Here is a 26,354-nt window from a genome sequence, read left to right as displayed (position 1 = left end):
AACAATCAGTAGTCAGGAAGATGTGCCAAATGCTCTCAGAGGAAACATGAATGTACAGGTGCCATACCTTCTCTGTCCTAAGGAAATCAAGTCTTAATCAACAGTCAGATTCAGATAAACCACAAATGGCCATAGGGAGGATTAGACAAGAAGAAAACAAAAGCAGAATCACCTTATCATAGTCATCATTTAAATAATGTTAATTCCCTTCCTCTGCTTTGTTGATTTCCTTTCTCAGATGGCCAGGTTAAGGTTCCTTTGGACTCTAAGGAAAAATAGGACACTAAATTCTTGCTATCTTCTTATTTTAGAAAAACCCTGGGGAATTGCCTGTGACTAGGAAGCTTAAAACTGGGAATGGTTCTAGGCAAGCAGCAGCACACTGCACTGCCAGGGAAACCATTGCTGACCCTTCAGTCCTGTTCAGAAGGGCTCAAGCCTGGTGGATTTGTTTTTTTTAATAACCACAATCTGATAGAGAACCTGCATGCTCACTGGATTCTTGGCCCTAAAGAACACATCTGAGTTGAGGGCCCAGGCTGGCTTGCTGCCTCTGCAGAGTCCCAAACATTGGGCCCTTAGAGCTCTGTTTCTAAGCCAAGGAAAAGTGGGGTAGACTCTTATAGGACAGGTACAAAATGCCTCAGGCCTGGGTAAAATCTGCCAATTTAAAACATAAGGCTCTTCAGCTGACTTTAGTGCTTATTTATAGCATATCCAGTGGGTGTACCACTTTGGATAACCTTCTTGGGCTTGCTGTTCTCATAAATCTGGAACCAAGCACAACCCATTCTCCACCTGCTTTCCTCTCCTGAATCCTATAAATCTCTAATTTTCTAAACAGGTCTTCACTTCTCATCCCCAATTTCTCCACTATTCCCATAGTATTAGCTCATAGATCAACAACCATCCTGATTGCACCTTCTGTTGTCTGTTCCATTCATTTGGTTCATTCCAGTTCAGTTAAGCGGGGATGGCAATGGCAACCCACTCCAGTACTCTTGCCTGGAAAATCCCATGGAGAGAGGAGCCTGGTAGGCTGCAGTCCATGGGGTCGTGAAGAGTTGGACACGACTAAAGTGACTTAACAGCGGCAGCAGCAGCAGCAGTTCAGTTCAGTCGCTCAGTCATGTCTGACTCTTTGCAACCCCATGGACTGCAACATGCCAGGCTTCCCTGTCCATCACCAACTCCCGGAGCTTGCTCAACCTCATGGCCATCAAGTTGGTGATGCCATCCAATCATCTCGTCCTCTGTTGTCCCCTTCTCCTCCTGCCTTCAGTCTTCCCCAGCATCAGGGTCTTTTCCAGTGAGTCAATTCTTCTCATCAGGTAGCCAAAGTATTGGAGCCTCAGCTTCAGCATCAGTCCTTCCAATGAATATTCAGGATTGATTTCCTTTAGGATTGACTGGTTTGATCTCCTTGCAGTCCAAAGGACTCTCAAGAGTCTTCTCCAACACCACAGTGCAAAAGCATCAATTCTTCAGTGCTCAGCTTTCTTTACAGTCCAACTCTCACATCCATACATGACTACTGGAAAAACCAGTTTTGACTAGACGGACCTTTGTTGGTAATGTCTCTGCTATTCAATATGCTGTCTAGATTTGTCATAGCTTTCCTTCCAGGGAGCAAGCATCTTTTAATTTCATGGCTGCAGTCACCATCTGCAATGATTTTGGAGCCCCCCAAAATAAAGTCTGTCACTGTTACCACTGTTTCCCCATCTATTTGCCATGAAGTGATAGGACTGGATGCCATGATCTTAGTTTTTTGAAAGTTGAGTTTTAAGCCAGCTTTTTCACTCTCCTCTTTCACTTTCATCAAGAGGCTCTTTAGTTCCTCTTCACTTTCTGCCATAAGGGTCGTGTCATCTGCATATCTGAGGTTATTGATATTTCTCCTGGGAATCTTGATTTCAGCTTGTGCTTTATCCAGCCCAGCATTTCGCATGATGTATTCTGCATATAAGTTAAATGAGCAGGGTGACAATATACAGCCTTGACGTACTCCTTTCTCAATTTGGAACCAGTCTGTTGTTCCATGTCCAGTTCTAACTGTTGCTTCCTGACCTGCATGAAGATTTCTCAGGAGGCAGGTCAGGTGGTCTGGTATTCCCATCTTTTGAAGAATTTTCCACAGTTTGTTGTGATCCACATAGTCAAAGGCTTTAGCATAGTCAATGAAGCAGAAATAGATGTTTTTCTGGAATTCTCTTGCTTTTTCTATGATCCAGTGGATGTTGGCAATTTGATCTCTGCCTTTTCTAAATCCAGCTTGAAAATCTAGAAGTTCTTGGTTCACGTACGGAGAATTTTGAGCATTACTTTGCTAGTGTGTGAGATGAGTGCAATTGTGTAGTAGTCTGAACATTCTTTGGCATTGCCTTTCTTTGGGATTGGAATGAAAACTGACTTTTTCCAGTCCTGTGGCCACTGCTGAGATTTCCAAATTTGCTGGCATACTGAGTGCAGCACTTTCATGGCATCATCTTTTAAGATTTGAAATAGCTCAGCTGGAATTCCATCACCTCCACTAACTCTGTTTATGGTGATGCTTCCTAAGGCCCACTTGACTTTGCACTCCAGGATGTCTGGCTCTAGGTGAATGATCATACCATCGTGGTTACCTAGGTCATTAAGATCTTTTTTTATATTCTTCTGTATATTCTTGCCACCTCTTCTTAATATCTTCTGCTTCTGTTAAGTCCATACTATTTCTGTCCTTTATTTGTTTGGTTAGGTATGTATATATTTTACCTCCTTTAAAAGTTTTTATCTATTATGTTGAACACATCTATATCTGCCTTATTTTAGATTTTGCTCAACAGTAAATAGTAGTAACAAATTTCACATTTCTTTTCTTGCCTGCCTCAAAAGGGTGCTGTGAGGTAATGCGTATGTATACCAGTTGCAGAGATTATTACCTCCAGTCACATTTTCCTGCCATTCTTTCTTTTCTTGCTTTTCATCACTACAGATAAGAAGGAAGAATTTACATAATGGAATTTAGAAATCTGTTTTTTTTTTTTAAGTCTAAAACAATGTATTATTTCAACACTTCGCTGATCATGAACCTATTACTTCAACACTTTAAGTTACTATTCACCTCTTCTATGCAAATTATACCTTTGCTTTTCTTAAACATGATGTCCAGTTCTGCATTTAATACACAAGAATCACTTCTCTCCAACATACATGATTTTAAATAGCTCCCCTTTTCTACTCATCTTTTTACTTTTTCCTCTTGCTGCAATTTTTCTTTTGAGCATATTCTTCTTCAAGCCAGAAGTCTGAATCATTTACCTGAATCTGAAGGGCAAAATTTAGTGACCTCTTTAATTTTCATTACTGTTGGCTATCTCAGTTTCCTTATTAAAATTATTATATGGGACTTCAGATATCCAATTATATGTAGCCAAATGGCATAAAGTAGGACTTTAACATTAACCTGTAATCATTACCAGATAGTCTATTATGTTCCATGTTGAGTTTAGTATCATGAAAAAGATTTAAAAACATTGGAACTGTATTTCTTGATTCTGCCTCTTAAAAACTTTGAGCAAGTTATGTAGCCCCTTTGAGTCTAATATCTGAGTCTCAGCATCTGAAGGTACTGCTGAAAAAAATGTAACATAGTAAGGATCTACTCCTGGCAGATCCTTACTATATGCCTGGCAATAGTAAATACTCAACAAAAGTTCAAAATTTCCCCCTTTTTCTAATATGTCTGCTAAAAGCAGACCAACAATGCTCTTTTCAAGAGCAACTAGAAAATCTGAAATACTTATATCTTCCTTACCCTGAATATCTAAGAGCTTCCAAGGCAACCAACACTTGAAAATCGTCTTCCAGAGAAGAATACTTTTTGAAGTAAACCAAACTTTCTCCAAGCCTCCTTAATTGTTGGGTTGACTGCCACTTTCTGCCACATTTTGGAATAGAACAACAGACTTTTTTAAAAAGAGAAAAGAAAAAGTACCTGCTAAGAAGCAGATAATCCAGCAGAGCTTTATGCAATTGTATGAACATGAAGAAAGACAAATTAGAGTTTGGGGTTGTTGAGATTTCATAGAGAAGTGAGGCTGAGACAAATAAGACCAACATTAATACCATTTCCCCATCAGGATGTTGCTAACTATCTCCATAAGGCAAAAGGCTCAGTATAACATAATGAGAATAAAAAGCAGATTAGCAATTTTGTCAATCCAAAAGGGTCAGGAGACCAAAATTGAAATTCATGGCATATCAAGGAGGAGAATCCTCAGGAAACTCTTCAGGCTCTCTGTTAGGAAATATAGAAACCTACAACCTAAGAATGCAAGAAACTTAGGTGAAGATTGAAACTTACAAAGATGGAGCTCAGTCCTGGATTAAATTGAGCTGCTTTTCCTCTTTCTTGCCTTCTAAAATAGGTTGAATACTCTCTGGAGGAATATAACATCCAGAGTCACTATTGTTTTCATACAAAATGGCCAGCATTTGGGGAAAAAAGCTATATTAGGAAATAATACCAAGAGAAAAAATACACAGCAGAAACAAGGTGTCCTCAAATATGGGAGGTAGCAGACACAGATTTAAAATAGCAATAATTAATATAATCAAGGTAATTATATTTTAATAGGCTAGGAATTCTGCCCCTGAAACTGTAAGAATCAAATGGAATTTATAGAACTAAAAAATACAACAAGTGAACTTAAACAATTGCTGCTGCTGCTAAGTCGTTTCAGTCGTGTCCGACTCTGCGCGACCCCATAGACGGCAGCCCACCAGGCTCCCCCATCCCTGGGATTCTCCAGGCAAGAACACTGGAGTGGGTTGTCATTTCCTTCTCCAATGCATGAAAGTGAAAAGTGAAAGTGAAGTCGCTCAGTCAAGTCCGACCCTTAGTGACCCCATGGACTAGATGGGTTTAATTAGATGTTTAACACGGTTTGAGAGAATTAGTGAGCTGAAAAATAGATCAGAAGAAAATAACCAGTCTGAAGTGTGGAGAAAAGAAATAACGAGAAGTAGAATTCTAGGGAGTTGGAGGAATAGAAAGCACCAGAAAACTGTCTTTCTACTGTGACAACAATTTTGCTGGCAGAATCTGTCTTATGTAATTAAATTAAAACTCTGGAATATATTGAAGGCTTGCAACTTTCAGTGGAAAGCATGGACAGTAAATTGAGGTTAACGAGTCAATTTTAGCTCTTAGCACAGTAGTAACTACCCATCTCCTAGCCTCAGCCTCACGGAAGGCAACTATACACACATTGCTGCAGCAGCTAGACACAGCTTGTGGAAGCAGGGGTAGGCAAAAAGCCCCTACTCTCCAAATATCAGGAAATAGTGCTGTAATTGTTGATCACTGATTGTGATCATAGAGGTGCAGAAAGAAGGGTGGCAACTGTTGTATTTCCCCCATTTTCAAGCTCTTCCCCTCAAGCTGAAGTGATTTCTAAGGGACCTAAATGGCCAGAGCCCTCTCTCCTTACTTTGTTTTTCTCTTTTTTTTTTTTTTTTCCCCTTTTGGGAGACAGACACTAAAGCTTAAGGCATTCAAAAGCAACTGCACAAACAGAGGAAAATGAGAAAATGGCCATGCATGGGAAAGGTAAAGGCTTAGAAAAAACCTGAGAAGATTTTAAGTTTACACCTCAGGCTGATCCTTGGAACAGAGAGAAAGAAAACATAAATATAAAACAAGAAAGAAAGAAAGAAAAACAGCAAACCCTGGGGAAAGGAGAGAATCTGATTTTCAGAGTTTTCACATTATTAGATTCAAACATCAAGTTTTCAACAAAAAATGTTGTAAGACAAACAAAGCAGCAAAAAAGTATTGCCTATTAAAGATAAATAATTGTTCCTTTAAAATACCTGTTGGAAGAAATACAGGGTGAAGAAATTAAAAACTACTGTTTTAAAGATGCTCAAGAAGCTGATATGTAAACAAATTGAAAATACCAGTAAAGAGATAGAAAATATAAAAAGAAACCAAAAAGAAATCCCAGAGCTGAAAAGTACAATAACTGAAATGAAAAATTCACTAGAAGAATTCAAAGGCATACTTGAACAGGCAGAAACACCATCAAACTTGAATATAGAACAATGGGAATTACTAAAAGTGAGGAATAGAAAGAAAAAAGATGAAAGAAAAATTGAGCATAGCCTAAGTGACACCATCAAACAGACCACTTATTCAGTGCAAGAGTCCCAGAAAGAGAAGAGAAAGAAAGTAGGCAGAGAGGGTATTTGAAGAAATAATGTCAGAAAACATTCCAAATTTGATGAAAGACATGAATATAAATATCTAAGAAGTTCAACAAACTCCAAGTAAGATGAACTCAAAGAGATCCACACCAAGACACATTATAAATAACATTTTTGAAAATCAAAGATTAATGGAGGATCTTGAAAGCAGCAAGAAGCAGTTCATCACATACAAGGGATACTCAATAAGATCATCAGATTTTTTTCGTAAGAAACTTTGGGGGCCAGGAGCCAATATATTCAAAGTGCTCAAAGGGAAAAATGAACTGTCGACTGAGAATCCTATGTACAGCAAAACTGTCCTTCACAGTGAGGGAGAAATTAAAACATTCCTAGATAAATAAAAATTGAGAGACGTCGTTACCATTGGAACTTCCCTGTTAAATGCGCAAAGGAAAGGTAAAATGAAAGGAAATCAGACAATAAATTGAAGCCATCTGAAGAAATAAAAATCTCAATAGTTAAATACATGGCAGCTACAAAAGGTAATATTATCATACAATGATTTGTAACTCCACTCTCTATTACACATGATTTAAGAGACTAATACATTTTTAATTATTGTCTAAAAGTTAGTATTATTGTACTTTTCGTTTGTAAATCTACATGTTGTCAAATCCATGATTTAAAAGACTAATGCATTTTCTAGAAAGAATTATTAATTTAGGTCTTAGAGCACACAATATGAACAGTAAATTTGTGATGTCAGCAACTGGAACAGATAGTGACAGAGCTGTGAAGAGTTTAGTCCTAGATTAAATTGAGCTGATTTTCCTCTTTCTTTCCTTCTAAAATAGGTTGAATCCTCTCTAGAGGATTCAATTTTTCGTATGTTATCAGAGTTAAGTTGGTATAAATTCAAATTTAAGTGTTATAATCTTAGGATGTTAAATACAATCACCATGGTCACCACAAAGAACATAGCCATTGAATATACAAAAGGAAATGAGAAAGAAATTTAAATGTTTCACTACAAAAAATCAAATAACCATAAAAGAAGACACTAATGCAGGAAAGAAGAACAAAAGAGCTGTAAGGAATACAGAAAACAAATAGCAAAGTGACAGAAGTAAGCCTCTACTTATCAGCAACTACTTTAAATGTAAATATATTAAATACTCTAATCAGAAGACACAGACTGACAGAAAGGATAAAACCACATGATCCAAACTATATGCCATCTTTAAAAGACTCACTTTCCTCAAAAATGCAAACATACTGAATGTGAAATAAAGGAAAAAGATAGTCCATGCAAACAGTAATCAAAAGACAGCAAGAGTGGCTATACTAATATCAGAAAAAATAGACTTTAAATCAAAAATAAGTTGAAAGAAACAAAGAAGAACAGTATGTGCTGATAAAAGCTTCAGTACATCAAGAATATGTTATAATTATAAACATTTACATACTTAATTACAGACTCGCAAAATTTACGAAGCAAAATCTGACAGAATTGAAGGGGAAAACAGCTCTACAATAACAGGAGGAAACTTCAATACTCCCCTCTCAATAATAGGTAGAACATAAGAAAGGACATAGAAAACTTACCACAGTAAATCAGTGAGATCCGACAAACATATACAGAGTGCTCTACTTAACTATAACAGCATATGCATTCTCCTTAATTGTACCTGGGGCATTTTTCAGGTTAGTTTCAATAGATTTAAAAAGACAGATATGATTCAAATTATATTCTGTCACTACTACAGAATGAAATCAACAGTAGAAGTAAAACTTGAAAATTCACATATTTGTAGAAGTTAAATAATGCACTCTTAAACAAAGGATCAAAGACAAAATCACAGGAAGTTAAGTCTAACAAAGACAGTATAAGAAGAGAAAACAGACCAATATGTTTTATGAACATAAATAAAAATTCTCAGTAAATCCTAACAAATCAAATTCAGTAGCATATCAAAAGGATTGTACATGAGGACCAAGTGGGATTTATTACGGGAATGCAAGGATAGTTCAACATATGAAATATATACCCAAATAAATGTTTTTTTAAATTATTTTAAAAATATATAACAGTACTATTTATGACATACTCAAAGAGAAAATAACCCAAATACTCAACAATATCATGCATAAATAAATTATGTTATTGGGCTTTCCAGGTGATGCTAATGGTAACGAATCTGACTGTAATGCAGGAGATGCAAGAGACACGGGTTCAATCCCTGGGTCAGGAAGGTCCCCTAGAGGAAGGCATGGCAACCCACTCCAGTATTCTTGCCTGAAGAATCCCATGGACAGAGGAGCCTAGCGGGCTACAGTCCATAGCACAAAAATAGTCAGACACTACTGAAGCAACTTAGTACATATTTATATACTTAAATAGTATCTGCTGCTTCATGCAACAGTATGGATGGGTCTCACAAAGATAATGTTGATATAAAAATTCCAGACATAAAGAGCATTTATTTTTTGTTCCATTTATTTTTTTAAAAGTTGATTCCCTCCATGTTCCACTTCAAAAGCTGAAGATATCTCATATTATGTTTCTTGCAGAAACTGCCACTCATTTACCACGTGTCTTCCACAGAGAATTTCTGTAAGAGTAAGTAGAAGCATAAGAAAAAATGCTTTAAATATCACTTGGTCTAAGAAGCATTAATCATTTTCACAAACTGCCTTCTGATATTTAGCAGAACCTTAACTATGCTTTTATGTGTTCGATTAAATGATATAACAGGTTTATAGCACTGAAAACAGATGTCTAAAATATATAAGGACATGACAGTGTTCTCCTAGTTACACAGGTGTTCATGGTGATCTCAACTTCATAACTTTGGAGCTGTAATAATAGTAATAATTGCTACTATTTTGTGAGTATTTACTGTATGCCAAACACCGTGCTAAGTGTTTTATAACCATTATCTCATTTAATCTCTGCAATAACCCTGGGAGGGAGGTTTTACTATCCCCTGTTTTAGATAAGGAAACTACCGTTAGGTAATTTTCCCAGGAGAGTTACCCAGCCATATTAGTATTTGGTTCTCTCTGACAGTCGGGCATGCGATCTTAATTAACTACCTTGCAAAATGGTGTGTTGTGCTGGTGTGTATCAGTGATGTAAAGAAATGCCAGTTCAATGGTTTGAAACTGTAAATGTAAGATTTGGTATAGATTTAGCTTCAAAACTCCCTGTTTCCCTACCTTTAGCCCCCAGTTTATCCTCACTTGACTCTCTTGAGTCACTTTACTCTACAGTGGCAATTGAAAAATCTAGATATATCATGGGGAGGAACAGAATTTTAATCGTTTTGTTTGTCTCACCAAAGGGTTCCCATTCTCAAGTAGGGTACCATTGACTGTTTGAGACTCAGTCTTTGCTTTCTTTTTCTGGAGGTAGAGTAAAAAGAGAAGTTGTATCATAGCATTCAGGCATACTATTTTTCCTGGTTCATTAAGTTCAGTCACTTAGTCATGTCTGACTCTTTGCAACCCCATGGACTGCAGCATGCCAGGCCTCCCTGTCCATCGCCAACTCCCGGAGTTTACTCAAACTCATGTCCATTGAGTCAGTGATGCCATCCAACCATCTCCAAATGAGTCAGCTCTTTGCATCAGGTGGCCAAAGTGTTGGAGTTTCAGCTTCAACATCAGTCCTTCCAATGAACACCCAGGACTGATCCCCTTTAGGATGGACTGGTTGGATCTCTTTACAGTACAAGGGACTCTCAAGAGTCTTATCCAACACCACTGTTCAAAAGCATCAATTCTTTGGTGCTCAGTTTTCTTTATAGTCCAACTCTCACATCCATATATGACTACTGGAAAAACCATAGCTTTAACTAGATGGACCTTTGTTGGCAAAGTAATGTCTCTGCTTTTTAATAAGCTATCTAGCTTGATCATAACTTTTCTTCCAAAGGGCAAGCATCTTTAAATTTCATGACTGAAGTCACCACCTGCAGTGATTTTGGAGCCCCCCAAAATAAAGTCTGTCACTGTTACCACTGTTTCCCCATCTATTTGCCATGAAGTGATGGGACCGGATGCCATGAGACCAGATGCCATGATCTTAGTTTTCTGAATGTTGAGTTTTAAGCCAGCTTTTTCACTCTCCTCTTTCACTTTCATCAAGAGGCTCTTTAGTTCCTCTTCACTTTCTGCTATAAGGGTGGTGTCATCTGCATATCTGAGGTTATTGATATTTCTCCTGGGAATCTTGATTCCAGTTTGTGCTTCATCCAGCCCAGAATTTCTCATAATGTACTCTACATATAAGTTAAATAGGCAAGCTGACAATATAGAGCCTTGACATACTCCTTTCCCCATTTGGAACCAGTCTGTTGTTCCATGTCCATTTCTAATTGTTGCTTCCTGACCTGCATACAGATTTCTCAGGAGGCAGGTCAGGTGGTCTGGTATTCCCATCTCTTGAAGAATTTTCCACAGTTTGTTGTAGTTTACCCAGTCAAAGGCTTTGGCATAGTCAATAAAGCACAAGTATATGATTTTCTGGAACTCTCTTGCTTTTTCAATGATCCATTGGATGTTGGTAATTCGATCTCTGGTTCCTCTGCCTTTTCTAAATCCAGCTTGAACATCTGGAAGTTTGTGGTGCACATGCTGTTGAAGCCTGGCTTGGAGAATTTTGAGCTTTACTTTACTAGCATGTGAGATGAGCGCCTTTGTGCAGTAGTTTGAGCATTCTTTGGCATAGCCTTTCTTTGGGATTGGAATGAAAACTGACCTTTTCCAGTCTTGTGGCCACTGCTGAGTTTTCCAAATTTGTTGGCTTATTGAATGCAGCACTTTCACAGCATCATCTTTTAAGATTTGGAATAGCTCAGCAGGAATGCCATCACCTCCACTAGCTTTGTTCATAATGATGCTTCCTAAGGCCCACTTGACTTCCCATTCCAGGATGTCTAGCTCTAGGCTGGTGATCATACCATCGTGATTATCTGGGTCATTAAGATCTTTTTTGTATAGTTCTTCTGCATATGCTTGCCACCTCTTCTTAATATCTTCTGCTTCTGTTAGGTCCATACCATTTCTGTCCTTTATTGTGCCCATCTTTGCATGAAAAGTTCTCTTGGTAACTCTGATTTTCTTGAAGAGATCTCTAGACTTTCCCATTCTATTGCTTTCCTCTATTTCTTTGCACTGATTGCTGAGGAAGGCTTTCTTTTCTCTCCTTGCTATTCTTTGGAACTCTGCATTCGAATGGATATATCTTTCCTTTCACTTCTCTTCTATTCACAGGTATTTGTAAGTTCTCCTCAGACAACTATTTTGCCTTTTTGCATTTCTTTTCCTTGGGGATGGTCTTGATCCCTGCCTGCTGTACAATGTCATGAACTTCCATATATAGTTCTTCAAGCACTCTATCTGATCTAATCCCTTGAATCTATTTGTCACTTCCACTGTATAATCAATCATAAGGGATTTGATTTAGATCATACCCCAGTGGTCTAGTGGTTTTCCCTACTTTCTTCAATTTAAGTCTGAATTTGGCAATAAGGATTTCATGGTCTGTGCCACAGTCAGCTCCTAGTCTTGTTTTTGCTGACTGTATAGAGCTCCATCTTTGGCTGCAGAGAATATAATCAATCTGATTTCTTGGTAGAAAAATGGAAAAGAAAGGATTATAAAGTGTATGCTTGTATATCCTATAAATCCAAGGATACTTAGATTATTTTTCTCTGTATTCACACCCATTACCATTTTTGAAAGGTGCCATTTTTTACTTGCAGTGAAAGATGCCTTTGTCATATTGGCATCAGCATGTTCTTCAGCTGCCAGAAGCCAGATTCCTGTTCTTAGACCATTGGGAAGACTTGTTATCATGACTCTGCTCTTGAATTGTGTTGGAGAAATATATTCCTTCTAGAGATAATATCCTCTGTACTCATACAGGTTGAAGAAGTTCAGCTACTGCACCCTGCTGCAGCAAGAAGACTCATAAAAACCTTGAACCCATTACTCATGTAAAAGAACAAAGAGAGCTTTATTGAAGTTCAAATGAAAAGTATAAATAGTTTGTCAGACAGCACATGAAGTGAAGATTCCAACATTCTTTTTTTGCTTATGTTGCTTTTAATGGCATTTGAGATTAAAGGTCAAATATAATTCAATGCGGTAATCCTTGTGAGGCTTAATTTTCTATATTGGAAGGTTCGAAGTATTCATCTCTTCACCCAGAGCTTTCCTTCTCAACAGTCTGTCTTCATTGCACTTTTCATGTCTGTTTACCTCAGATCCTAACCAGCAAAATGTGTACTTTTAAAATGATTCCCCAGGCCTTTCTTCACTAGATACTCATTCATTCACTGATTCACTCACTTAACACATGCAAAGAATATAATCAATCTAATTTCTTGGTAGAAAAATGGAAAAGAAAGGATTATAAAATGTATGCTTATATATCCTATAAATCAAAGGATACTTAGATTATTTTTTCTCTATATTCACACCCATTGCCATTTTTGAAAGGTGCCATTTTTGAAAGCTGAGCCCACTGTACTCAGCTTCCTAGGATTAGAATCCTTTTGATAAGTGCTCTGAACACTGCACTGAAGATTTTTTAAAAAAAAAACAAACAAGCAAACAAACGGAAAACTCGGGTCTTTACACAATATACTCACTATCTAAAAGGGAAGGTAAACGTGTTTAGAAAATGATTTGTGTAGTAGAGTTGATGATTGAACACTTTATTTTTCAAATTAAAAAAAAGTAATTTCTTTCATTTCTAAAATGGATCTATTCCCCTAGTCCTTCATCCAGGATGGCCAAAATAAACTTAAATTCAGTAAGTAATGGTATCACAGACTCTTGGGGATTGAATAGTTTCCCAGAGATAATTCCTTATCCTTGAGGATTCTAATGTTCACTCTTTCAGCCTGCTTTCCATACCCCTGGCTTTCCCTTAGGATAGCTTCTGAGAATGTTAGGGGTTTCAAGTCTCACAAAGGCTGGAGAGAGAGAATCTAAGATCCACAAATAAGATCCATTGCCCATGAATAAATCCTGCATTGATTTCTAGGTCCTCTATGACAAAGCTGGTTGGGACTTATTTCCTCTCTCTCTCACAGGTTTTACTGTGCTTTTGTTTCTCTTAGCTGGTTAGGCCCCAGAGCTCCACCCTAGCTCACTAAGCTCCAATGTGGCTCTTGTCTAGCATTGCATAACCCTCTCAGTTTCAGCCCACTGTACTCAGCTTCCTAAGATTAGGATCCTTTTGATAAGAGCTCTGAACACTGTTGCAGCAATCCCATATAAGTCTAATGGCTTGATTGCTTTCCTTATGGCTCCTCCTCTTGCATACAAATTTCTGAATCTTTTCATACACTAAAGGAGATGATGGAGAATTTGCAGGGCTAGCTCAAGTCTTATAAACAGCCAACTCTTTCCATTGTTTTCTGGTTTTATGTAGTTTGCTCTTTATTTTTGTTTTGATACAAGATAGTACCCTATGAGATCATCTCTTTTAAGAGTTGCAAATAGAAAGTAGGAGGAAAATCCCCTGGAGTTGGTGGGAAAATGGAGGAGGTGGGGCTTTGTGGGGAGAATGCCTAAGGAACTGAACTTCCTCCATGTCTCTTTAAATTTTTCTTCCCACAGTCTTTTATGCTGAAAGAAGTAAAATTTGTTCACTTTCCTATATGGAAAGGATGTATGTCTTCTGATTCTCTCTACCCATGGGAACTTGATGTTCAGGTCAGCCTGTCCTGCTTCTTGATATTTCAGAAGAGTAGAAAAAAAAATTAGAGATTTATTTTCTCTTTCCACAGTGCTTGGCTTCTAAGAATCTTGTCATAAAAAATGACTCAAAAATGCCATTTTGGTAGTCAGTAGTTGAATATCAACTACTCTTTTTTTCCATTTCTATTTGCCATTTCCAGCAGATGGATATTTCCTAATAAACAGAAAGTTACATGGAAATAGAAAAGAAAGGTTTATATTTTAATGTTTATTACATATTATGTATATTTATCTGATGACATTTAAAATAAATTATATATTTGTAGTTTTATAACATGCAAGTACACAGTGTTTTAAAATACATTATCCCTTTTTAGACGCATAAGCTACAATGGAAACACCAAGAAGGAACACATAACTTTATAGATATTAGGGTCAAAGAACAAGATAATTAAATTGCTATAATTGGCTTTCTTTTGGAAAACTTAAGCAAGAGATTCAATCAAATTTCTCATTATTATTATTTCTTAGGATTTTCACTGATAAATCATAAATTTTCCAAGGACAATGTCTAAAATGTAGAGTCTATTCCAATAAGCCACCCAGACCGAAGGAAAATCAGGTGGGGAGCTATCATACAGTTTATTAATTAAAAAAGAGACTTCAGAGGCTGTAGGATAATGTTGCTTTATCATCTTTAACATCAGTACAAATCAAATGGCTTCCCTTGTGGCTCAGCTAGTATAGAATTTGCCCACAGTGCAGGAGACCTTGGTTCAGTTCTTGGGTTGGGAAGATCCCCTGGAGAAGGAAAAGACTACCCACTGCAGTATTCTGGTCTGGAGCATGCCATGGACTGTATAGTCCACGGGGTCACAAAGAGTTGGACACAACTCAGCAACTTTCACAAAAAGTATTACTAACATTGAATACTTTGGAATATATTTGGAAGTGTACAATACATGCACAGGCCTAAGGAAGGATAATTCTGGTGGGACTTGGTGATCCATTAAGTCACTGATACCCTGTGCATCTCACCCTATGACCAGCTGACCCTATTCCCCCTTTCCCCATGTGAGCAGAAGCTCAGCTATACCATGCTGAAAGACGTTTGATTAATAAAGTTTAATGGTAGAACATCATTGCGTGAATACAGTCATGTTACAATTCTCAATTCTCTTTGATGCTGGGATAAAGCTAGCTAGTTTGAGTACCCAAAAGACACCTGCTGAAATTTATAGACACTTTGAAGGCAAACACAATGTTACCTGATATTATACCTTTTGAATTTAATTGCTTTTGTATCTCAGGCAGGAGTGAACTAACTTCTTAATGAGCATATAAGATTCTGTTAACAAGTCGGATATAAATCTTAGATCGTCAAAGACTGGCTTCTGTGACTGATTAAACAAAGAAGAGTTGAACTGATTGTGGTTATTACAATCAAGAGCCATTTATTACTACAGTTTATGACATAAAGAATACCACAGAAAGGAGAAATAAAATAGGTCTTTTCTGACCATAAGATAATAAAGCTCAAAATTTCCTTTTGAAAAGTATGAAAATAAATTACAATTAACAGAAAATTAAAATTTTAAATTTGTAAAAATATATTGCCCTAGGCATAACTAAAACTATAACTCTGAAATATTTAGAAAGTTATGTAGACCTCTGGTAAACATGGCACGCTAAGTAGGCAAACTCAAAACCAAGGAAAAAGAATCGTTAGGGTCACAAAGGAGGCCCTAAAGAAGTCCCATGAAAAATAACATCCAATGAGTTTTCCTCTCATTTTTTGATCTTCCCTTTGCCCTAAATTTTCCGAATCGCACAGCTTTTTGAGTAAATGTGGGCTTGTTTTATACACCTACTATTTTCCTTCCTTAACATCACTTCTATCATTCCTTTCTCCATTGATTGGACCTCTGCATCAGTTTCCTAACTGGTTACTTTGTGGCTAATATCTCTCTACCCTGCCAAGAAAGAATGCAAATATGATCATATTTGTCTCTTTCAACATTACCCTGTGGTTCTGTATTGCCTACAAGACTGAGATTAAATACCTTAGTAAAGTGATGGCGTGCACTTCGTTCCTTTAACTAATAAATTAACCTTACCTCCCACCCTTCTCTCCACATGTCAGAATCTATGCCATTTACTTACTTATAATGGTCATCACACTTACTTTGCTTAAGATTAGTTTTTGTTCATTCTTTAGGTGTCACTTTAAAAGTCACCTCTTACAAGAGCACTTCCTAGACTTTAAAGAATATTTCTGTTCCTCCTTGTGTTCCTTTCTCTGTATCTACCTTAGCTCTCACTTTTTTCCTTTATGAACACTTAAAATTTGTAATTTTATCTTTACTTACACAGTGATTTGTTTTGGGGGGGCCATGACTTATACCCCTTCATTTTTATATTTTATTTTTTAAATTAGAGGATAATTACTTTACAATATTGAGATGGTTTTTGCCATACATCAACTTGAATCCGCACTAGGTACACACATGTCCCCTCCTTCTTGAACCCCTTTCCCATCTCCCTCCCCTTCCCATTCCTCTAGGTTGTCACAGAGCACTGGCTTTGGATTCCCTGCATCATACATCAAACTCCCACTGGCTACCTATTTTACTTTAAAAATCTGCCTTCATCACTATAAAGTAGGTTTCATGCATGCATAGACTGAACACATCTTGTTCACTCTTCCCAGAAATTTGTTTAATAAATGAGTATATGAATGAACCCTTATTCTAAATGGAGTTAGCTTCAGCAGTCTGAATGTATCAAGCTATTTTAACTTCTGCCTTCATATTTCAGTTTCCTCTGTCTGGAGCACTTGTTATTCTCTGAAATGACAAATGGGGATTTGGGGAGTATGTGATCATATTTCATGACTCAGCTCAAGCATTATAGAAAGCCTGGTAGAGTTATCTTTGGGCCCTTTTGAACCATAGTTCACCTTCTTATCACAAAATTGATCACATTCTATTACTTTTATTAGTTCACGTGTCTAGTTCCCCCTACTGGAATGTAAGCTCCCACTGGGCAGGGACTGTTCCTTATTTGTCCTCTATTCTACCAGAATTTAGAAGCATACATCCTTTCATTAACTGGAGTAACTTTACCTCCAAGCCCCCTTCATATATCAGAACCTATGCCATTTGCTTATCTATAATGGTCATCACACCTACCTTGCTTCAGATTAGCTTTACTCATCCTTCAGGTGTCAGTTTCAAGGTCACCTCAGCAATCAATCAAAGCTGGTTGGATGAATGAATGGATGAGTTTTTCTGAAATGTTTCATAGCACTTGTGATTGATATCTTCATATTTTGCCAAATGATTCTTATTAAAAACCACTGCCAGATTATTTATAGTAGAAGAAAAAGCAAGGGCTTTCCAAAGGAAACTTTGAAGGCTATTCTGTCTCTCTGTAATCAATGGCATTAAAAAAAAACAATAACATCTTTGGCCAATACAACCAATAGCTACAACAGGAAATAACAGTCAAAAACAAGTGTTAAATTTATTAACATCACCAACCCCAGCCAACCACCTTATTGTATTGCAACTGCATGACCCTTTGAAAATGTTTAAATTGAACATGATCTGGAAATTCACAAATCTTTGGTTTATGAAATGTAAAAAATAAAATATATACTTTTAAAAAACTGCACTGATTCCATCTCTCATCACTACCTCTCAATTGGAGTCACACTTGGCCTTGGCACCCTTGGCTTAATGGGACCAAGCTTGGGAGACTGCTTTCATCTCAGTAGGACTGGTCACTTACCTTTTTTTGTTTGGGATCCTCATACAGCTCTCTACCTCCAGACCCACAGTAGTGATGTTACTTCCTCCACTTTACACTTATATGGTTATGCACAGACAGCCTCTGGTGCACACATGAGCATAAAGCAGCCATCACAGCAGGTGCAGAGTCCCTTCTTTAGTGAATTACTGCCTCCTTACTGGAGCCAGGAGAGACCTGCTGTGTTTGTCTCTTTTTAGTTATTAGGCAACGTCTGCAGGCACTCAAGATTTCTATTCCATATTTATCCTCTTCTGGAGCAGAAAGCAAGTGCTATAACAGCTGTGTGTGTATTTGTTTTCTTTGGGGCAGATAGAAGCCAAAGAAACCACAAAACAGTCTAAATTTCAGCTCTTCCTTCACTTATGTAAGAATTACAGAAGCAGGTGCAAAGTGTTTGTTTCTTCTGGGTGTATAAGGCTTCTGAGCTTTCATATTAATAATTTATAAGCAGCCTATTCTTGCTATATGTCAGTTTGAGTGCTATCTGGGCTACACTATAGAGCTACTTTATAAGACACATCTGATGGGTTTCTTGACTCTCTGACCCGTTTCATAACAGTATCAGAAAGTAGTCTTACTCTCATATCTGAGGATCCACAAAGTGAAGAGTCACACCTACATGGCATGGGCAAGATATACGTTGAACTGAAACTCTTAGTCTAAATGCCCCAGATTCCAAGGATCCAAAAAGATCAAATAGAAAGTAGTTTATTTTTTAGAGAATATTTCTCACTCTACTCCACTCTTGATTGTTCATTAAGGTGAAAGACTAAGACTGGCCTTTTTTTTTGATCTTCAAACACTCCAAGCTTGTATCCACCTTAAGGGGAATGTGGAATTATTGGGCATAGATTATCATTACATTTCTAATTTTCATAGATATTGCCAAATTATGAAACACTGAATTTCAGAAGTTTCTCACACAGAATTCCATGTAGGATTATGGATGATATGGTGAACAATACCTTTAACAATATTGACTAGTAAATGCAATAGTGAATTACGTGTTTTGAAAGAGATTAATAATTATTACTCATACAGAGGCATAAAACGAAAATGCTCTTGAAGCCTAAAGTGTGGCTATCCAGTTTACTTCTCCTGATAGAGAGCATAAGGAATACTGTTTTGCTGCTGTGTTTTGTGGGATGGGATATCCTGCATTTGGTTTCTGTGCCTGGAGCTGAGGAACAGTGATCAGAGCTGTATCCCAAGGTGTAGACCCCTGAAGAAGGGATAGGCTACCCACTCCAGTATTCTTCGGCTTCCCTGGGGGCTCAGTCAGTAAAGAATCCACCTGCAGTGCGGGAGATCTGGGTTTGATCCCTGGGTAGGGAAGATCCCCTGGAGGAGGGCATGGCAACCCACTTCAGTATTCTTGCCTGGAGAATCCCATGGACAGAGGAGCCTGGCATGCTGTACCATTCACAAAAAGCTGGACACAACTGAGAGACTAAGCACACACACAAGGTGCTATCAGATAAGGATCAGCGTATTAGTTTGTTGGACTGCCATAATAAAGTACCCCAAACTGAGTGGCTTAAACAATAGAAGTTTGTCATCTCACAGTTCTAGAAGCTAGAACTCTGAAATCAAGGTGTCATTAGGATTGAGTCCTAAGGACTGTGAGGAATAATCTGTACCAGCCCTTTCTCTTTGGCTTATAGATGGCCATCTTCTCCCTGTGTCTCTTCACATCATTGTCTTTCTATATGTTTCTGTCTGTATCCAGATTTCCCCTTTCATAGGGCTACCAGTCATAGTGAACACCAGTCATTTTGACTTAATTACCTCTATTAAAGTGAAAGTGATAGTCGCTCAGTCATGTCTGATTTTTTTGATCCCATGGACTATACAGTCCATGGCATTCTCTAGGCCAGAATACTGGAGTGGGTAGCCTTTCCCTTCTCCAGGGGATTTCCCAACCCAGGGATCAAACCCAGGTCTCCCGCATTGCAGGTGGATTCTTTACCAGCTGAGCTACAAGGGAACCTCTATTAAGACTATTTCCAAATACGGTCATAGTCTCAGGTACTGGGAGATAGGACTCCAGCATAACTTGGGTGGGGAGGAGAGATACAATTCAACTCATAACAATCAGGATGGTCTGAGGTTGGGCCATCAACAGGTGAGCAAACCAAGATCCAGAGGCAAGGGAGACTGGAAATTTAAGAGAAGAAGAGTTCAGAATGATTAAACAAAAAATGCTTAGGTAGTTATTAAACTGAAAAGCTAATGATTGCAGCAACTTTTTATGTGATGCCTATAGCAGCTGTAATGTTTCAGACAAGAGAATTTGAATGGGTAGAAACATTGGATGGAAAGAACTACAGTAGCAATGACGTAAAACAGGGCTAAGTTGTGACACTATTAATATTAATAATAAGAGCTCATGTTGTTATTGTTGTTCAGTTCCCAGTCGTGTCTGACTCTTTGTGACCTCATGGACTGTACCACACGAGGCCTCTCTGTCTCTATTTCCCAAAGTTTGCCCAAGTTCATGTCCCTTGCATCGGTGGTGCCATCCAGCCATCTCATCCTCTGACACCCTCTTCTCCTGCCCTCAATCTTTCCCAGCATCAGGGTCTTTTCCAACGAGTTGGCTGTTTTCATCAGGTGACCAAAATACTGGAGCTTCAGCATCATTCCTTCCAACAAATGTTCAGGGTTGATTCCCCTTAAGATTGACTGGTTTGTTCTCCTTGCTGCTCAAGGGACTCTCAGGAGTCTTCTCCAGCACCATAGTTTGAAAGCATCAATTCTTCAGCACCCTGCCTTCTTTATCATCCAGCTCTCACAAGTACGTGACCACTGGAAAGACCATAGCCTTGACTATACGGACCTTTGTCGGCAGAGTAATGTCTCTGCTTTTCAACACGCTGTCTAGGTTTGTCATAGCTTCCCTGTCAAGAAGCAAATGTCTTCTGATTTCATAGCTGCAGTCACCATTTGCAGTGATTTCAGAGCCCAAGAAGAGGAAATCTGTCACTACTGCCACCTTTCCCCCTGTATTTGCAATAATGGGACCAGATGCCATGATCTTAATTTTTTTAATGTTTAGTTTTAAGCTGGCTCTTTCACTCTCCTCCTTCACCCTCATCAAGAGACTCTTTAATTCCTCTTACCTTTCTGCCATTAGAGTGGTATCATCTGCATATCTGAGGTTGTTAATGTTTCTCCCGCCTATCTTGATTCCAGCTTGTTACTCATCCAGTCTGGCATTTCTCATGATGCGCTCAGCATATAAATTAAACAAACAGGGTGACAGCACCCTGTCATACTCCTTTCTCAATCTTGAACCAGTCAGTTGTTCCAAATGGGGTTCTATCTGTTGCTTCATGACTCACATACTGGTTTCTCAGGAGACAGGTAAGATGGTCTGGTATTCCCATGTCTTTCAGAGCTTTCCATGGTTTATTATGACCCACGCAGTCGAAGGCTTTGGCATAGTTGATGAAACAGAAGTAGATATTTTTCTGGAATTCCCTAGCTTTCTTTATGATCCAGTGAATGTTGGCTATTTGATCTCTGGTTCCTCTTTCTTTTGTAAACCCAGCTTGGACATCTGGATGTTCTTGGTTCTCATAATGCTGAAGCCTAGCACGCAAGATTTTAGGCATGACCTTACTAGCATGGGAAATGAGTGCAATTGTCCTAAGGTTAATACATTCTTTAGTATGACTCTTCTTGGGAATTGGGATGAGGATTGACCTTTTCCAGTCCTGTGGCCACTGCTGGGTCTTCCAGATTTGCTGACATGTTGAATGCAACATTTTGATGGCATCATCCTTTGTGGTTTTGAATAGTTCTATTCGAATTCCATCACAACCACTAGTTTATTAACAGCAGTGGTTTCTAAGGCTCACTTGACTTTGCTCCCCAGAATGTCTGGCTCTGGGTGGCTGATCACACCAGATCGTAATAATCCAGTTCATTTAGATCTTTTTTGTACCGTTCTTCTGTGTATTGTTTCCATCTCTTCTTGATCTCATCAGTGTCTACCAGATCTCTGCCATTTCTGTCCTTTATTGTGCCCATCCTCGGGCAAAGTGTTCCCTTGATATCACCAATTTTCCTGAAGAGATCTCTAGTCTTTTCCCTTCTGTTTTTTTCTTCTAGTTTTATACACTGTTCATTGAAGAAAGCCTTCTTGTCTCTCCATGCTGTTCTTTGGAAATCTGCGTTTAGTTGGATATATCTTTCCCTTTCTCCCTTGCTTTTCCCTTCTCTTCTTTCTTTAGCTATTTGCAAGGCCTCCTCAGACAACCACTTAGCCTTCTTGCTTTCCTTTTTCTTTGGGATGGTTTTGTTTGCTGTACAATATTATGGACGTTGTCCATAATTCTTCAGGCGCACTGTTTACAAGTTCTAATCCCTTGAATCTATTCATTACCTCCACTGCATATTCATAGGGGATTTAAGTCATATCTAGCTGGCCAAGGAGCTCATCGTACTGTCCAGTATTAGCGTGTTTGACCCTTTTGAGTTTCTTATTTGTTGTCATTTTGTTATTTTATCTTATTCCTTTTGAGTTTCTATAGTTTTTTATTGAGTTATTTAGGTTGGGTTTAATCCAAAGTGGTTTTTGCAACAATAAATTCTAGTTTGCTCAAAACTTCTGTTCCATGTTTATTAATTTTCTAGAAAATGAATCTTATTAAAAGAGAATTGAGAAATAACTTTCTGAAATCATTTGAATGTAGATGTGTACCCACTGATTTAAAGAAGAGCATGGGAATCTAATAAAAATGTGAATGTGTCTACAAATTCAGGCTGGAAAGAAATCTTGCAACTTCCTTTTCCTTATTGTAAATTTCAAAAAATTATTTAATTTAATTTTTATTTCATATTTGAGTATAGTTGACTGACTGTGTTGTGTTACTTTCTGGTATATAGCAGAGTGACTCAATTATACATACACAGATCTATTATTTTTCAGGTTCTTTTCCCAATACTTTTATATTGAGTAGAGTCCCCTGTAATAAGTAGATCCTGTTGATCATCTATTTTATGTACAGTAGTGTGTCTTTGCTGAGAAGGCAATAGCAACCCACTCCAGTATTCTTGCCTGGAAAATCTCATGAACGGAGGAGCCTGGTAGGCTTCATGCAGTCCATGGGGTCACTAAGAGTCGGACACGACTGAGCAACTTCACTTTCACTTTTCATTTTCATGCATTGGAGAAGGAAATGGCAACCCACTCCAGTGTTCTTGCCTGGAGAATCCCAGGGACGGCTGAGCCTGCTAGGCTGCCGTCTATGGGGTCGCACAGAGTCGGACACGACTGAAGTGACTTAGCAGCAGCAGCAGCAGCAGCAGCAGCGTGTATTTGTTACTTTCAACCGCCTAGTTTATCTCTCCATGCCATCTTTCCCCTTTGATAACCATAAGTTTGTTTTCTAAATCGGTGAATTTGTTTCTGTTTTGTAAATAAGTTCATATGTATCACTTTTTAAATTCCACATATAAATATCATGTGATATTTATCTTTGTCTGATTTATTTCACTTAGTATGGTAATCTCTAGGTCTGTCCATTTATTGGACATGGCATTACTTCATTCTTTTTAATGGCTGAATAATATTTCATTGTGCATGTATACCACATCTTTATCCATGCATCTGTGGATGGACATTTAGGTTGCTTCCATGTCTTGGCTATTGTAGATAGTGCTGTAATGAACATTGGGGTGCATGTACCTTTTCAAATTATTATTTTCTCTGCATATATGCCCAGAAGTAGGATTGCTAGATCATATGGTAGCTCTAATTTTGGTTTTTTAAGGAACACCCCCATACTGTTCTCCATAGTAGCTGTATCAACTTACATTCCCACCAACAGGGCAAAAGGATTTCTTTTTCTCTACACCCTCTCCAGCATTCGTTGCTCATAGAATTTTTGATGGTGGCCAATCTGACTAATGTGAGGTGATACCTCATGGTAGCTTTCATTTGCATTTCTCTAATAAGTAGTGTTGTTGAGCATCTTTTCATGTGTTTTTTGGCCATATGTATGTCTTCTTGAGAAATGTCTAGATCTTCTCATTTTTTAATTTTTATTTTTTAAAATTGGGCTTCATGAGCTGTTTGTATATCTTAGAAATTAAGCCCTTGTTGGTTGCTTCTTTCACAAATATTTTCTCCTCTTCTGTGTGTTGTCTTTTCACTTTGCTTATAATTTCCTTAAAGCTTTTAAGTTTAATTAGGCCCCATTTATTTATTTTTGTTTTAATTACTCTAGGAGGTGGATCCAAAAAAATACTGCTGTGATTTATGTCAAATTGTGTTCTACCTGTTTTCCTCTTAGAGTTTTATAGTATCTGGTCTTATATTTATATCTTTAATCCATTTTGAGTTTGTTTTTGTGTATGGTGTTAGAGAATTTTCTAAGTTCATTCTTTTCCATGTGGCTGTCCAGCTTTCCCAGCACTAGCTATTGAAGAGACTGCTTTTTCTCTACAGTATGTTCTTTGTGTCACTGATACATGGATTTATTTCTGGGCTTTCTATCCTGTTTCATTGATCTGTAAGTCTGTCTTTGTACCAGTACCATACTGTTTTGGGATTTTGTGTTTTTTTTTTAACTTTTTGTTTTACATTGGGATTTATCTGATTAACAATGCTGTGATAGTTTCAAGTAAACAGCGAAGGGACTCAGCCATACATATTCATGTATCAATTCTCTCCCAAACTCCCCTCCCATCCAGGCTGACACATAACATTGAATATCATATTGCTTTGACTATTGTAGCTTTATAGTATAGTCTGAAACCAGGGAGCCTGATTCCTTCAGCTCCATTTTTCTTTCTCAAGATTGCTTTGGCTACTCAGGGTCTTTTGTATTTCCATAAAAATTTTAAGCTTTTTTTTTTTTTGTCCTAGATCTGTAAAAAAAAAAAAAAGTCATTGGTAATTTGATAGGTATTATACTGAATCTGTGGATTACCTTAGATAGTATAGTCTTTTGACAATATTGATTCTTCTGATCTGAGGAAGTGGTATATCTTTCCATCTGTTTGTATAATTTTTTATTTCTTTCATCAACATATTTTTTTGTAGTACAAGTCTTTTGCCTCCTCTTTAATCTTTCTGCCATACTCATACCCATTGAAATGTATACTTCCCACATGAACATTTCAATACCAATAGATTCCTACTGCTGCCACACATATTTGGAGCATGGAACCCTTTCTTGGTGAGATCTCTTATACTTTCTATCCTTCTGAGCACCAATCAGCCATTTCTTCTTGGAGGTATCAACATATTCTCTGTAGTTCTACTGAGAAGCAGTAGACTTTTAAAAAAATGATATCACTAAAGAAACCCAAAGACAATAAGGAAGACAACTGTAATACTACCATAGGAAAATTTTAGCCTCTGACATCTACAGCTACAACAAACAGTGAATACATTTTAACTCCTAGCATGATAAACATAAAACTTCACACATGGCAGTTCCTTTTACCCAGTACACCATTTCTAGCTTTCAATACAAAGTTACAAGACATACTAAAAGACAAAAAATACAGTCTGAAGAAACAAAAGGAAATGCCAAAAGTCAAAAACACTGTAGCAAGAAGGAAGGATGCTTTGATGGGCTCCTCAATAGACTGGACACAACTTAAAGAAGGAATTATAGAACTTGAAGAAATGTCAGTAGAAACTCCTAAACTGAGATGCAGAGAAAAAAAGAATGAAAAGAACAGAATGATACTGAACAGAATACCCAAGAACTTAGGGACAACTACAAAAGGTGTAGCATACATGTAATGAGAATATTAGAAGGAAAATAAAGAGGATAAAAACAGAAGAAATATTTGAAGCAACAATGACTGGGAATTTTCCAAAATTAGTGATAGACACCATAGGTCCAGGAAGCTCATAAAATACCAAGCAAGACAGAATAAAAAAAGCAAAAAACCTACACATAGGGACATAATGTTGAAATTGCAGAAAATCAAAGACAAAGAGAAAAATCTTGAAAGAAACCAGAGTTTAAACACCTTACCTACAGAAAATCAAAAATGGGAATTACGTCAGACTGGACTTCCCTGGTGGCTCAGATGGTAAAGCGTTTGTCTACAATGTGGGAGACCCGGGTTTGATCCCTGGGTCGGGAAGATCCCCTGGAGAAGGAAATGGCAATCCACTCCAGTACTACTGCCTGGAAAATCCCATGGACAGAGGAGCCTGGTAGGCTACAGTCCATGGGGTCGCAAAGAGTCGGACATGGCTGAGCAACTTCACTTTATCTTCAAAAGCCATGTAAGGAAGAGAGTAGTGTGAAATAATGTGTTGAAAGAAAACCCCACCAATCCATAATTCTTTACTCAGTGGAACTATCCTTTATAAGTGAAAGAGAAATAAAAGTTTTCTCAGGCAAACAAAAATTAAGGGAATTTGTTGTCAGGATACCTGTTCTCTAATGAACTTACATTGCTTAGAGGAAAAAAAAAAGTGTGTCACAACACAAAACAACCTTTTTTGCCAGTCATGTAAGACCTTTATTTGACTCTGTCCACTGCCTTATCCTCACTTCCCACTCTTTTAACTCTAAATTCTAGTAATACCAAATCAGCTTGAATTCTCATATATAGTGTGCTTCCTTATAACTTTATCCACACTGATGTCAACC

At 37.7% G+C, this 26,354-nt stretch overlaps 1 long non-coding RNA gene across 1 annotated transcript; it reads right to left on the bottom strand.

Moving 5' to 3' along the window:
- Positions 1-8,664: 8,664 nt before the first annotated feature.
- Positions 8,665-19,096, bottom strand: LOC101901943 (uncharacterized). The gene is made up of 3 exons (XR_237762.5): positions 17,704-19,096; positions 17,103-17,171; positions 8,665-8,807 (listed from the first exon to the last, which is right to left on the bottom strand). It is a non-coding gene; the product is annotated as an uncharacterized lncRNA (long non-coding RNA).
- Positions 19,097-26,354: the final 7,258 nt, after the last annotated feature.

The sequence above is a fragment of the Bos taurus genome, chromosome 16, assembly GCF_002263795.3.
Source record: "Bos taurus isolate L1 Dominette 01449 registration number 42190680 breed Hereford chromosome 16, ARS-UCD2.0, whole genome shotgun sequence".
Taxonomy (NCBI): Eukaryota; Metazoa; Chordata; class Mammalia; order Artiodactyla; family Bovidae; genus Bos; species Bos taurus.
The sequence above is the reverse complement of the archived record's forward strand: the minus strand, read 5'-3'. Positions and strand labels throughout refer to the sequence as shown.